This window comes from Balaenoptera acutorostrata, chromosome 2 (genome assembly GCF_949987535.1).
Source record: "Balaenoptera acutorostrata chromosome 2, mBalAcu1.1, whole genome shotgun sequence".
Taxonomy (NCBI): domain Eukaryota; kingdom Metazoa; phylum Chordata; class Mammalia; order Artiodactyla; family Balaenopteridae; genus Balaenoptera; species Balaenoptera acutorostrata.
In genome coordinates this window covers 78,831,497-78,845,676 of record NC_080065.1, presented here as the reverse complement: position 1 = coordinate 78,845,676, position 14,180 = coordinate 78,831,497, and the positions used below count along the sequence as shown (strand labels likewise).

Genomic DNA, 14,180 nt, shown 5'->3' with positions numbered 1-14,180 from the left:
CTTGGGAGATCTAAGAATGTTTTGCTACGATTTATGAAAGAGAATGTTTTGCCTATGTTCTTTTCTAGGAGTCTTTTGGTGTCCTGTCTTATATTTAAGTCTTTAAGCCATTTCGAGTGTATTTTTGTGTATGCTGTGAAGGAGTGTTCTAACTTCATTGATTTACATGTGGCTGTCCAGCTTTCCCAGCATGTGTAATGAACAGACTGTCTTTTCTCCATTATATTTTCTTGCCTAATTTGTTGAAGATAATTGACCGTAGGTGTGTGGGTTTATTTCTGGGCTCTCTATTCAGTTCCATTGATCTTTATGTCTGTTTTTGCACCAATACCACACTGTTTTGTCTTTTTTTAAAATTTTTATTTATTTTTGGCTGTGTTTTTGGTCTTCGTTGCTGCACGCGGGCTTTCTCTAGTTGCAGCGAGTGGGGGCTATTCTTTGTTGCATAGCATGGGCTTCTCATTGCGGTGGCTACTCTTGTTGCAGAGCATGGGCTCTAAGGGCGCGGGCTTCAGTAGTTGTGGTGCGTACCACACTGTTTTGATTACTGTAGCTTGTAGCATTGTTTGAAGTTCTAAGGGTTATGCCTCCAGCTTTGTTTTTCTCCTCAGGATTGCTTTGGTAGTTCTGGGTCTTTTGTGGTTCCATATAAATTTTGGGATTGTTTGTTCTAGTTCTGTGAAAAATGTCATGGGTAATTTGATAAGGATCGCATTGAGTCTGTAGATTGCTTTGGGTAGTATGGCCATTTTAACTATATTAGTTCTTCCAATCCAAGTGCATGCGCTCTCTTTCCATTTCCTTGAATCATCTTCATTTTCCTTTATCAGTGTTTTATAGTTCTGTTATATACGTCTTTCACCTCCTAGGTCAGGCTTATTACTAGGGTTTTTTTTTTTTTTGATATGATTTTAAGCGGGATTTTTTTTTTTTTTTTACTTTCCCTTTCTGATTTCATTGTTAGTGTAAAGAAAGAAATGCAAACTATTTCTGTATGTTAATCTTGTATCCTGCTACCTTGCTGAATTCATTTATCAGTTCTAATAGTTTTAGTGTGAAGTCTTTAGGGTTTTCTATATAGGGTATTATGCCATCTGCATATAGTGACACTTTTACCTCTTCCCTTCTGATTTGGATACGTTTTATTTCTTTTTCTTGTATGATTACTGTGGCTAGGACTTCCAATACTGTGTTGAATAGAAGTGGTGAGAATGGGCATCCTTGTCTTGTTCCAGAATTTAGTAGGAAGGCTTTCAGCTTTTCACCATTTAGCATTATGTTGGCTGTGAGTTTGTCATAAATGGCTTTTCTTATGTTGGGATATGTTCCCTCAATACCCACTTTGGCAAGAGTTTTTATCATGAATGGATGTTGCCTTTTATCAAATGCTTTTTCTGCATCTATTGAGATGATCATGTGGTTTTTGTCTTTTCTTTTGTTGATGTGGTGTATCACATTGATTGATTTGCATATTTTGAACCATCCTTGTGATCCTGGAATGAATCCAACTTGATCGTGGTGTATGATCCTTTTTATGTGTTGTTGGATTCAGTTTGCTAATGTATTGTTGAGGATTTTGGCATCTATATTCATCAAAGATATTGGCCTCTAACGTTCTTTTCTGGTAGTGGCTTTGTCTGGTTTTGGTGTCAGGGTGATGGTGGCTTGACAGAATGACTTTGGGAGTGTTCCCTCCTCTTTAATCTTTTGGAAGAGTTTGAGAAGTATCAGTTTAAGTTCTTCTTTATATGTTTGATAGAATTCTCCAGTGAAGCATCTGGTCCTGGACTTTTGTTTGCATGGAGTTTTTTAAAATTACATATTATATTTCACTTCTAGTGATTGGTCTGTTCAAGTTATCTGTTTCTTCTTGATTCAGTTTTGGCAGCCTGTTTGTTTCTAGAAACTTGTCCATTTCTTCTATGTTGTCCAATTTCTTGGCATGAAATTGTTCATAGTACTTTCTTACGGTTTTTTGTATTTCTGCAGTACTGTTTGTTATTTCTCCTCTTTCATTTCTTCTTTTGCTTATTTGGCTTCTCTCTCTTCCTCTTGGTGAGCCTGGCTAGAGGTTTGTTGATATTTTTCATCCTTTCAAAAAACCAGCTCTTGGTTTTATTTATACACACACACACACACACACACATATACATACATTTTATCTCTCTTTTATTTATTTCGTCTCTGATCTTTATTATTTCCTTCCTCCTGCTGACTTTTGGTTTTGTTTGTTGTTCTTTTTCTTATTCTTTTAGGTGGTACGTTAGGTTGTTTATTTGGAATTTTTCTTGTTTTTTAAGGAAGGTCTCTATTGCTGTGAATTTTCCTCTTATAACTGCTTTTGCTGCATCCCATAGATTTTGTATGGTTGTGTCTTTGTTGTCATTTGTCTCGAGGTATTTTATTTTCTCTTTGATTTCACCCTTGACCCATTGGATTTTTGGTAGCATGTTGTTTAGTCTCCATGTAATCGTTTTCTTTGCATTTCTCTTTCTGTGGTTGATTTCATGTGGTTTCATGCCATTGTTGGCAGAAAAGATGTTTGAAATAATTTCCATCCTCTTAAATTTGTTGAGGCTTGTTTTGTGTTCTGGTATGTGTTCTATCCTAGAGAATGTTCCATGTGTTCTTGAAAAGAATGTTTATTCTATTTCTTTTGGATGTAATGTCCTCAAAATATCAATTAACTAATTGTTCTATTGTGTCATTTAGAATCTCTGTTGCTTCATTGATTTTCTGTCTGGAAGATCTGTCCATTGATGTCAGTAGGGAGTTAAAGTCTCTACTATTATTGTATTTCTATCAATTTCTCCCTTTATGTCTATTTGTTTTTGTTTTATGTATTTAGGTGCTCCTAAATTGGGTGTGTATATGTTAATGAGTGTGATTTCTTCTTCTTGTATTGATCCTGTTATCGTTATATACTGTCTTCCTTTTTCTTTATAGCCTTTGTTTTAAAGTCTGTTTTGTCTGATACGAGTATTGCTACCCCCACTTTCTTATCATTTCCATTTACATGAAATATCTTTTTCTGTCCCCTCACTTTCAATCTATACATGTCTTTCGCCCTAAAGTGGGTCTCTTGTAGGCAGCATATTGTAGGTTCTTGTTTTATTATCCAATCTGCTACTCTGTATCTTTTGATCAGAGCATTTAGTACTTTGACATTTGAAGTAATTATTGATATCTATGTATGTATTTATTGCCTTTTAAACCTTATTTTCTACTTGATTTTGTATTCTTCTTTGTTCCTTTCTTCTTTTTGTTTATCTTTTTGTGGTTTGATGGTTTTCTTTGTATTATGTTTGAATTTTTTTTTTCTTTTTGGTTTTTGTGGTTACCCTGGTTTTCAAGTACGTTAACCCATAACTATATCTACTTGCTTTAGACTGGTAGTGATATAAGCTGAAACACATTCTAAAAGGTCTACATTTTCTTACTCCCCTCACCCACATTTGGTAATTTTGATGCCTTATTTTACATCTTCATGTTTATCCTTTTGCTCTTCATTGTAGTTATAATCACTTTCACAGAATTTTTGATTGTTTTTTAATCTATATACTGGCTTATTTAAGTGATCTTCCATCCTTTTATATATTTACCTTTCCTATTGTGATTTTCCCTTTCCTATAGTGATTTTCCCTTTCCTATAGATTCTTGCTTCTTTTTTATTTAGAGAAGACCTTTCAATATTTCTTTTAGGATAGGTTTAGTATTGCTGTATTCTTTTAGTTTTTACTTGTCTGAGAAATTCTTTATCTCTCCTTCTATTCTAAATAATAATCTTGCTGGGTAGAGTGTCCTAGGTTGCAGGTTTTTCCCTTTCAGGACTTTGAATGTTATCTTGCCACTCCCTTCTTGCCTGCAAAGTGTCTGCAGAGAAATCAGCTGATAGCATTATGGGGGTTCTGTTGTAACTGACTCTTTGTTTTTCTCTTGCTGCCTTTAAAATCCTCTCTTTTTTAATAAAATTATTTTATTGAAGTATAGTTGATTTACAGTGTTGTGTTAATTTCTGCTATACAGCAAAGTGATTCAGTTATACACATGTAAATATATACATTTTTTCATATTCTTTTCCATTATGGTTTATCACAGGATATTGAATATAGTTTCCTGTGCTACACAGTAGGACCTTGTTGTTTATCCATTCTGTATATAATATTGGGTGGGCCAAAAGGTTCATTCAGTTTTTTTCTGTAAGGTGGCTGTAGTAACACTTAGTTGTCTTAAACTTCATTCAAAACAATTTTGTTAGATTGTATGTGACAGCTGTCATATCAGCATGCATTAAAAAAAAGACATCAAAATTGGTGAATTTTTGTGTAGCCATTTTAATATTGAAGATGGAAGAAAAAAAATCAACATTTTCAGCATATTATGCTTTATTATTTCAAGAAAGGTAAAAACGCAACCAAAATGTGTGCGGTGTATGGAGAAGGTGTTGTGACTGATCGAACATGTCAGAAGTGGTTTGCAAAGTTTCATGCTGGAGATTTCTCTCTGGATGATGCTCCATGGTTGGGTAGACCAATTGAAGTTGATAGCGATCAAATTGAAACATTAATTGAAAACAATCAATGTTACACCACATGGGAGATAGCCGACATACTCAAAATATCCAAATCAAGCACTGAAAATCATTTGCACCAGCTTGGTTATGTTAATCGCTTTGATGTTTGGGTTCCACATAAGTTAAGCAAAAAACCCTTCTTGACCATATATCTGCATGTGATTCTCTACTTAAACTTAATGAAAACATTCTGTTTTTGAAACAAATTGTGAGGGGCGGTGAAAGTGGATACTGTACAATAACGTGGAATGGAAGAGATCATGGGGCAAGTGAAATGAACCACCACCAACCACACCAAAGGCTGGTCTTCATCCAAAGAAGGTGATGTTGTGTATGTGGTAGGATTGGAAGGGAGTCCTCTATTATTGAGCTCCTTCTGGAAAACCAAACAATTAATTCCAACAAGTATGGCTCCCAATTAGACCACCTGAAAGCAGCTCTTGACAAACAGCATCCAGAATTAGTCAACAGAAAATGCATAATCTTCCATCAGGATAATGCAAGACTGCATATTTCTTTGACGACCAGGCAAAAACTGTCACAGCTTGGCTGGGAAGTTCTGATTCATCTGCCGTATTCAGCAGACATGGTACCTTCGGATTTCCATTTATTTTGGTCTTTACAAAATTCTCTTAACGGAAAAAATTTCAATTCCTTGGAAGACTGTAAACAGCACCTGGAACAGTTCTTTGCTCAAAAAGATAAAGTTTTGGGAAGATGGAATTATGAAGTTGCCTGAAAAATGGCAGAAGGTAGTGGACAAAAGGGTGAATATGTTGTTCAATAAAGTTCTTGGTGAAAATGAAAATTGTCTTTTATTTTTACTGAAAAACCAAAGGCACTTTTTGGTCAACCCAGTAGTTTTCATCTGCTAATCCCAAACTCCCAATCCATCCCTCCCCCATCTCTCCTCCCCCTTGGCAACCACAAGTCTGTTCTCTATATCTGTGAGTCTGTTTCAAACTCAGATTTCCAATTTGTTCCTATTTTGTTAAAACAGAATTATTAGTAATTCTGCCTCGTCTAGGAGTATTTTTTAAATAGCTGGTCTATCTTTCTGAAACTGTTTGGTAGATTATCACATTAACAGTGACAGATACAGGCGGGAGATCATAAATGCAATCACTTCCTTAGTGTTTGAGACCACACAAATCAGCTTTCCAAATTGTTTTACAGAACATAAGTATCCTACAATATATTAGGCTTGTTAAAAGAGTTCCATTGTTAAGTTTGGGAAACGTTGCTTCCTATATCTCTTTCTTGAATGTTCATTATGCACATAAAAGTTCTGGGAAATGTTATAGTAAAGAAACCGGTTTGATTTTGTTTAATTCAGGATTTCCAACACTTAAACGTGACTACCACTCCTAACCACTTTCTACCCATGAACACCTCTTGACATCTCTTGAGACACTAACATGTTATAGATACAGTTTTGGAAATGCTGCCTAGATGATGGTGATATATATGATTTATATACTGTAGCTATGTCTGGGGTTATAGAGTTATGAGAAATGTTAAAGAAAAGTTAGTTGAGAGTATAGAAATATTTTGCCAAGTGTAGATTCTATTCAAACCAAATTAGTAATTCTGAGGTAAAAGTTTTTAGAGCAACTTTCTCTCTTGAAAACAAGAGTGTTTTAAAAGTGTTATAAAACCAAAACTTATTAGGAATCATAGAGAACAACTAACTCTAACAAAAAATAAACCTTTGATGAGCAAAGTGTAAATGAATCAAACACACGAAATAAATTGCTTTTGAAATGTACTTGTGTATAAAATTTGAGAAAGGGCTTAAAATGAACTTTGACCAAATGTGTTTGGGGCTTTGGTAAATCCAGACATTAAAAAAGTTTAGGATGTGCATGATCCTCAGAAAAGTCACCCATTCCTAATTTAAAATTCCAGAGAAGAGTTATAAAATGAACATTTGCGTTTAGAAGGTACTTAAGAGATCTTGACATGCTGTAAGCAAGTTTTTTAAGGTTACTGAAGTCTACTCACAACCCTTCCCAGTAGTCTATCTACAGAAATTCCAGGTTGTACCACTACCTTCCCAGAAATATAGACGTGATATTTTGTCTTTTATTCATTTTTGGTGATGGACATAGATAAGGTAAAGGGTCTTTAAAAAGTTCTTGTTTCCATTAGGTGCTTCCTACTCCAACTATTTGATATTTGGTCTTAGCACTCAGCTCTAATAGGTATTTCCTTGTTTATGCAAAACAATAATCAGTGATGTCAGCAGGCCTCTGCAAATAGGATTTCTTAGCCCGTGTTTACTCTGTTGGTTTCAAAGCAGTAGAACGGAAAATATTGTATCGATAACTCTGTAAAAAACACTTGCTCTTGCTTTTTATAAAGTAGTAAGATTTACAATAGAATTTTTTAATAAAGTGGTAAGATTTACAATAAACTGTCTATAATTGATTAGTTTCTATAATCATGGTACCTTACTATTATCTCCAAAATATTCACAGGTGAAGAAGTATTAGGCTTAATAAACACATTAGAAGGTGAATATTAGGAAAATATAGTCAATGGATGGTCTCATGTTGGTATTTTATAGGGTTAAAGCACTTTTTTTTACTGAGTTTTTGAAGAAAATAGAAGAGTAAGATGATCTACATTGTTGTTGTATCTAGGCTGTAACAATTGTACAAAGTGTTTGGAATGTTAGTTGAAAGAAAAAGAATATTTTGGTAAATAACAGCCTCTATTCAAATCTAATGAGAGTTTTTTGTAGCTTCAGGAAATACTAATTCCAACATTGAATCCTAATTTTCTAGTATGTAGAACTGCTCCCTTAGATATTTTGTGTAAGTAGTTTTTAAAACCCTGCATTTTGTATCTGTTTATGCAGCAGCAATAAAAAAGTCTTACAGAATATTACTTGTGTATATGAGAGTCCTGTATTTTCTACCTAATAGAAATATTTGGTTTTTAGCTGCCTGCCTGCAGTGATGGTTAATTTTATGTGTCAACTTGACTGGGCCAGGAGGTACCCAGGTGTTTGGTCAAACATTGTTCTGGGAGTGTCTGGGAAGGCTTTTTTGGATGCGATTAACATTTGAATTGGTAGACTAGAGTAAAGAAGACTGCCCTCCCTAATGTGGATGGGCCTCATCCAATGAATTGAAGATATGAATAGAACAGAAAGGATGCATAAGAAGGACCTGTTGAGCTGGCAGTAGGTCTTTTACTTTTTAGACCAGAACTGAGAAGTTGGCTCTTCTTGGGTCTCAAGTCTGCTGGCTTTCAGACTAGAGCTTAACACCGTTGGCTTTCCTGGTTCTCAAGCCTTCAGACTCAGACTAGATCTACAACCATCAGTTCTCCTCGTTCTCAGGCCTTTGGACTTGAACTGGAAATACACCATCAACTGTCCTGAGTCTTTAGGTTGGCAACTGCAGGTCTTGGGACTTCTCGGCCTTCATAATCACACAAGACAATTCATTATATAAACTCTGTTTATATATAATCTCTCTCTCTCTCTTCTGTTTCTCTCATGTTCTATTTTGCTGGAGAACCCTAATACCCTGCCTTCCTGTCTTTTTCATTAAGCCTAGAATATAGAAGTGCAAGTGGTATACTTAAGCTATCAGGTTGTTACAAAGAGTCATATATTTTGCTTATTACTTTGTATAGCCATCCCTATCAGACTTTGTTCCAGCCACATCCAGTCACTATTGAGGATAGATGAAGAGACAGAGCCATTAGATCAGCCATTATCTTTGTGAGACTGAATGTACTACCCTTAATTACAAAGTTTTGAGTATATTAAAGCCAGGAAAGCTTATTTGGTTTATTAATGGTCTAAAAGGTAATAATATTATTTTAGAAGTTTTAGTGAAACTTGTTGTAACTAGGAGTCAGCAGAGTTTGTCTGTAAAGGGCCAGATAGTAAATATTTTAGGTTTTGTGGGCCATATGATGTCAGTTGTAACTGTCATTACTCTGTCTGCACAGCTTTGTCATTGTAGCGCAGTAGTCATAGAGGATACATAAACAAATGATTGTGTCTGTGTTCCAGTAAAACTTTATTTATGAAGCAGTGATGGACAGGTTTGGCCTGCTAACCCATGTTAGAAAGAATCTTATGAAAATTATGACTACCATTTGTTGTGCATCAACAGAGTAGTGGGTAATGTTATAGGCGCATTGTATTGTTATTTAGTTAATCCTCACCACAAAGAGGAAGCTGAGGCTCAGAAGTTTTAAAATTATTACTCCAAGTTCATATAGCAAGTTGCAGGGTCATTACTAGAACCCAGATTTATCTCCAAATGCGATAATATACTTATTCTTTATATGAAGGAAAATGCTCTGTGAGTTTAAGAACTTTACTTTCAATAATCTAAAAGAACCAGGTCATAAAATATAAAGCTGAGCTACAGTATCTTACTGGAAATCATTTTATAACTGATGGTTCAGCTGTTGGCCAAAGAAAACTCTGAAAATTTAAATTAGGGTAACCAACTAGTGATTACCAGGACCCCAGTGTCTCTCTAAGCTATTCACACTGTGAGATCATAGGCATTCTTGAAACCTGCCGTGCTGCACCAGTTGCTTAAAGGTCTCTCTTTTCTTTTCTTTGTTGAGGGGCTATGTTGGCTGCTCTGTGTAAGGTCTTAGAAGAAAGCTTAGCAGCATTCTAAGCTTCTCTTCTCAAAATTCAAACCAGGGGCCAAAAATACCTCAGCTCTTTGGAGAAGATAGTAAGCAAAGATGAGGATCTTTCATTCTAAAAAGTTGGATGAAGTAATTGTCCAGTTAAACTGTCATCGTACCTTCACCATCTTTGTGCTCCTGGCCTGGAAGCAGACTTGATTTATGTATAGATTACATTAAAGACTGCCTTAACATGAATAAGTCTTTGGAAAAGAAATGCATTTTCTCTTTTCTCATGAAAGCTTCTAATAGCTCTGAAGCTTCAAACCTAGGAGTGGGAGGGCTATTGAAATTATGGAAAACTTCAGTGATATGGCATGTCAGTATGTGTGTATGTGTGTTTGACTATGTTTTAGAAGATAAGAAAAGCTCTACAACCTAAATCCCTCTCCTCCTGCTATTTTTCCCTTCAAGATTACAATTCTCTTTCTGACTTTTAAAAGTGTGATCTGATTATTTGTTTATTTAAACTAAACAGTTATTTATTGGGTACCTACTATGTGCCAGGCATGATGCTAGCCTTGAGGATACAGATAATGAGTTAAACATACTGTCTTCAAGGAGGTTACTGTGTAGTTGCAGAGATTAATACTGTGTATTAAATGCTAAAACATGAGTAAACACATAGGAAAGACATCTAACTCAACTTTGGGAGTCAGAGAAGTTTTCCTGAAAGAGAGAAAATCTGAGCTAAGTTCTGAAGAAGAGGAACTAAACCAGACAAAAAGCAGGAAAAAGCTTATCTGAATTTTCCCAAGCCCAATCAACATGATACATCTGAATGTATCATGCTTAGTATGTGTCATTTAGAAAGAAAAGAGGCCCCTTTTTTGAGTGCCAGGAACCAAAAAGAAAAGATAGATGTGACACCAATCACCTATTCTAAATCTAGTAACAGGAAGGCCATATTTGCTTACAGCCTGAGCATTCTTTTTATCAGAATAAATGTGGCTGGAAATAAATAAAATAATAATGCCCTTCTTGACTGTGTTGGCCCCCTTTTTCGTTACCATTTCAAACAGAGGGAAGTCATAGAGTTCAGCTGCGTTCAACTCTTCATGAATAAGGAAGAGAGGAACTATGATGAATCCACTGAAGTCTGCCCCACCCAACTTATGTTTTGCTCCACAGTCTTTTATATTAGACGTGGCCTAATCTATCATTTTCTCTTTCCTCCCCATCCCCGCCCCGCCCCACCCTGCCCCGTGATATAATCACAAATAGAATTTCAAGAAACATTCGATATAAGTTCTGACCTTAAAATACCTTGTAATCCTAAATTTGGACTTTATCCTGAAGGCAATGAAATGACAAAAAATGATGATTACAGCTGCAACGTGAAGAATGGGTGAAGTAGGGCAACACTAGAGACAGTGACACAAATTAGGCATCTGGGTGAGAGAGGGTAATGACGTGAACTAGGGTAAAGGCAGAGGAAATAAAGAGAGAAGTGATGGTTTGAGAGAAATTTAGATGGTAGGACATGGTGACTTGACTGGATATGATGGGGCCAGTGAATGAGGGGCAGGAGTCAAGGTTGATGGTCAGGTTTCTGACTTGGGCAGTGGAGTAGATAGCGGTACTTGTATGAAGACTGAGGACATAAAAGGAGGAGAAGTGTTAAGCACTTCCTAAGCAGCAGTCAGCTGCTAAGCTGGCTCACCACACTTCTGTAGATTCCTGTCATAAGGAAACAATGAGCCCAGTCAGATAGATTTAGATAGTTTATTGCTCAAAACACAGTAGGCAGCATGATCTTCATGTTCATATAGGTTCCCCAAGTCCCGTAGTACAGAATGAGGCCCAGGTAGATGCTGTGCACACAGTGGATCTGTGTCCTCCCAGTCTTGTAAGGGCCTGCTAGCAAACCTGCCCAACCTTTGCCTCAGAGGATGACACTATCTTTATTATCTTTGTCAGGGAACAATATGACCTCTAACCTGGAGGGATACACCATTTCTAGTCTGAGACACGCAGAAATACCGTGGAGAATTGACTCCTAACAGCAAGGTAGGTAATGATTCCAGTTTTTACATAATGAATTTAAAATGTCCATTCTATCTGTCTGTCTGTCTGTCTGTCTATCTATCTATCTATCTATCTATCTATCTACCTACCTACCTACCTACCTACGTATCTTATCTATGGCTGCATTGGGTCTTAGTTGCGGCACGCGGGATCTTTCGTTGCAGTGTGCGGGCTCTTCGATGTGGCGCGCGGGCTCCAGAGTGTGCAGGCTCAGTAGTTGAGGCGTGCAGGCTCCAGAGTGCATGGGCTCTGTAGTTGCGGCATGTGGGCCTAGTTGCCGAGCGGTACGTGGGATCTTAGTTCCCCGAAGAGGGATCGAAGCCACATCCCCTGCATTGGAAGGTGGGTTCTTAACCACTGGACTACCAGGGAAGTCCCTAAAATGCCCATTATATCTAAATAAAGGTATTCAGTAGATAGTAAATTGTTTCTAAGAATATTCAGTAAAGTATTTATAGAAATGAGGTAATGAAAAATAAAATCTATAAACTTTAGCTATGTCAAAATAATAGTATTTATAGTCATTTTTAAGACAGTTACAGCAGGTGGTTACCAAGTTGCCTAATTAACCACTATGATGTCATTAACATGTGTAAGATTTATTATTGTATTCATTACAAACGGAGTTCACCTAGACTTAGTTTTCTGTTGCCCTTGGGATTTGATGATCTGCTAATAACCTCAAAAACTTAGAAAGTAGTGTGGTTGCAGGATATTTATGACACACTATGGAACTGGCCTCTGATTATGACTTTTGCCCACTTTAGTCTAAATAAGTCCTCTCCAGTAGAAATAAAATGTGAGCCACTTGTGTAATTTAAAATTTTCTAGTAGTCACATTAAACAAAGTAAAAAGAAACAGACAAATTTAATAAAATTTTATTTAATCCAATATGTTAAAATATTATTTCAACATAAAATCAACATAAAATTATTTGTGAGATATTTTACATTTTTTTCATACTAAACTTTGAAATCTAATGTGTTATCTTACACTTATGTGTGTCTAAATTTGGACTAGATATATTACAAGTGCTCAATAGCCACATGTAGCTACTGGCTACCATATTGGACAGCTCAGGTCTAGACCTCAAGAACAAGAAGCTATATTGCATCATATGTGATGAATATGGTTCTTCTTTGTATGTTAGAAGACTAAATACTATGGTATGCCTTTTATCTTAGATAATTGAATACTACAGGGTAACTAACATTATAATGAAAAAACAAATGGCCACTGAATTTATATGGTATTTTTTATTTTTTGGGGAGATCATGAGTTTCACTTACAGTCAGCTAATTCTCGCAGTGCCTAAAATAGGCACCTTTGAAAGTGAGTTATGTCTTTAGATGTATCATTGGTAAATCACTCAAGGATTTCACTAGATGGACTAGGTAGCCAGGAGTTTTAAAGTATAATTCAGTGTACATGACTTACCCTTGGAAAATAAGTTGCATGTTGGGAGAATTTCTTCTGTTATATAGTGAGGTACCTCACCATTTTGTGGCCTGTAAACATTTACTTATTTACCATGTTGACAAATATATTGATCCTGCTGTACAGAAGCATCTTGAAAACCTAAAAGATGTCTGTTACGTAATTTAATGAAAAATAGATGTTGAGGGGAAATGGCAGCCACTGTATATGACCTCAGTATAGGAGCTGGAAATAATATACTTTGGAAAATCTGAAGTATGTTAGTAGTTTTAGAAAAAGACTAGTTAAGTAGTTTGAAAAACTTAAGATCTTCTAAGAAACTGATGATGCATACTGATGATGACTTACTGAGTTTGCTTTGGGAAAGCCCTGTAAGTCATGGAACTTGCTGTGTATTTTAAGGACACCTTTAACCCTATCTATGAAATTCAGTCACCTTGAATTGTATATTGAAGCAGCATGCTCAGGGAAAAATGAATTTCTCTGCTGAATGTGAGTGAAAGCACTTGATTACTTGTAAAGTCTTGGCTATCTGTGATGGTGATTATTATCTGTGATTGTTGAGGGTTTTTTGTTTGTTTTTTAAATACTTATTTGGGATAAGCATATGTTGTGTTACATAGTTAAAAAGATGTTCTTTTAGAGAGTATTCCATGAGAAAAGACAAGTAGTTCTACATTATTCTTGTTTACTGATACTTTTCTTTAGGAACAAACAGTTTTAAAAATTAGACTAATTCATAGCAGAGTGGTAGAGAAGTGGATATGCTGTGTGTAATAAGGAAGTGAATTGAATAAGGAATCAGTCAGAAGCAGCAGAGAAGGTAACATCTATTTTGTTTCCATGACCCAGAAGGACTGTGTGTGTACCAGTAAACACTTTAGAAAGTTTGTCAACCCTCTATGGTGAAATAAATCAGTAAGGGTTAAGATCATGTTTCTGACTTAACCATTCATGGGTTAAACCTATTGTCATTTTATATCTTGCTTTGAAATGAAGCTTTGGGAATTAAGGGGTTACCATCAAAGGGGTTTTCAAAGGGTGCTTTAAAAAGTTTGAGAACCATTGTTCTGTTATAATAAAAGTGGTCAGGGGAGGCCTCCCTGAGAAAGCGATGTTTGAGCTATGGCTTAAAGGAGATGTGGGAACAACTATGGAGCTGCATTGGGAGGACGTTTCCAGGCCAAGGACACAAGGGATGCCACGCCTTTAATGCAGGAACATAGCTGGCAGGTTGGAGGACAGCATGGTGGCCAGTGTGGCCACAGAAACAAAAGGGTTACCATCATTTATTCTCAGTCTTCTCTGTATTCTAGATACTTTTTATACAAACCTGACTTGAAATAAGGAAAATTGGAGAAAAAAATGTTACAGCAGAATAATGGGTTTCAAACTTTTAAAATCATTGTTTGGAAACAAATCCCAAAATATGAAATAAATAAAAGTGATGTTGCAGCTCAAAAAATGATA

The 14,180-nt window shown here is 36.0% G+C and overlaps 1 long non-coding RNA gene across 3 annotated transcripts in view; it reads left to right on the top strand.

The window, feature by feature from the left end:
* LOC114235913 (uncharacterized) overlaps positions 1-14,180 on the top strand; it is a 154,401-nt gene that overhangs the window by 109,812 nt on the left and 30,409 nt on the right. For all 3 annotated transcript variants that reach the window (XR_003621984.2, XR_009007165.1, XR_009007164.1), the window contains exon 5: positions 11,165-11,254. This is a non-coding gene — a long non-coding RNA (uncharacterized LOC114235913). The remainder of the gene's footprint in view (positions 1-11,164; positions 11,255-14,180) is intronic.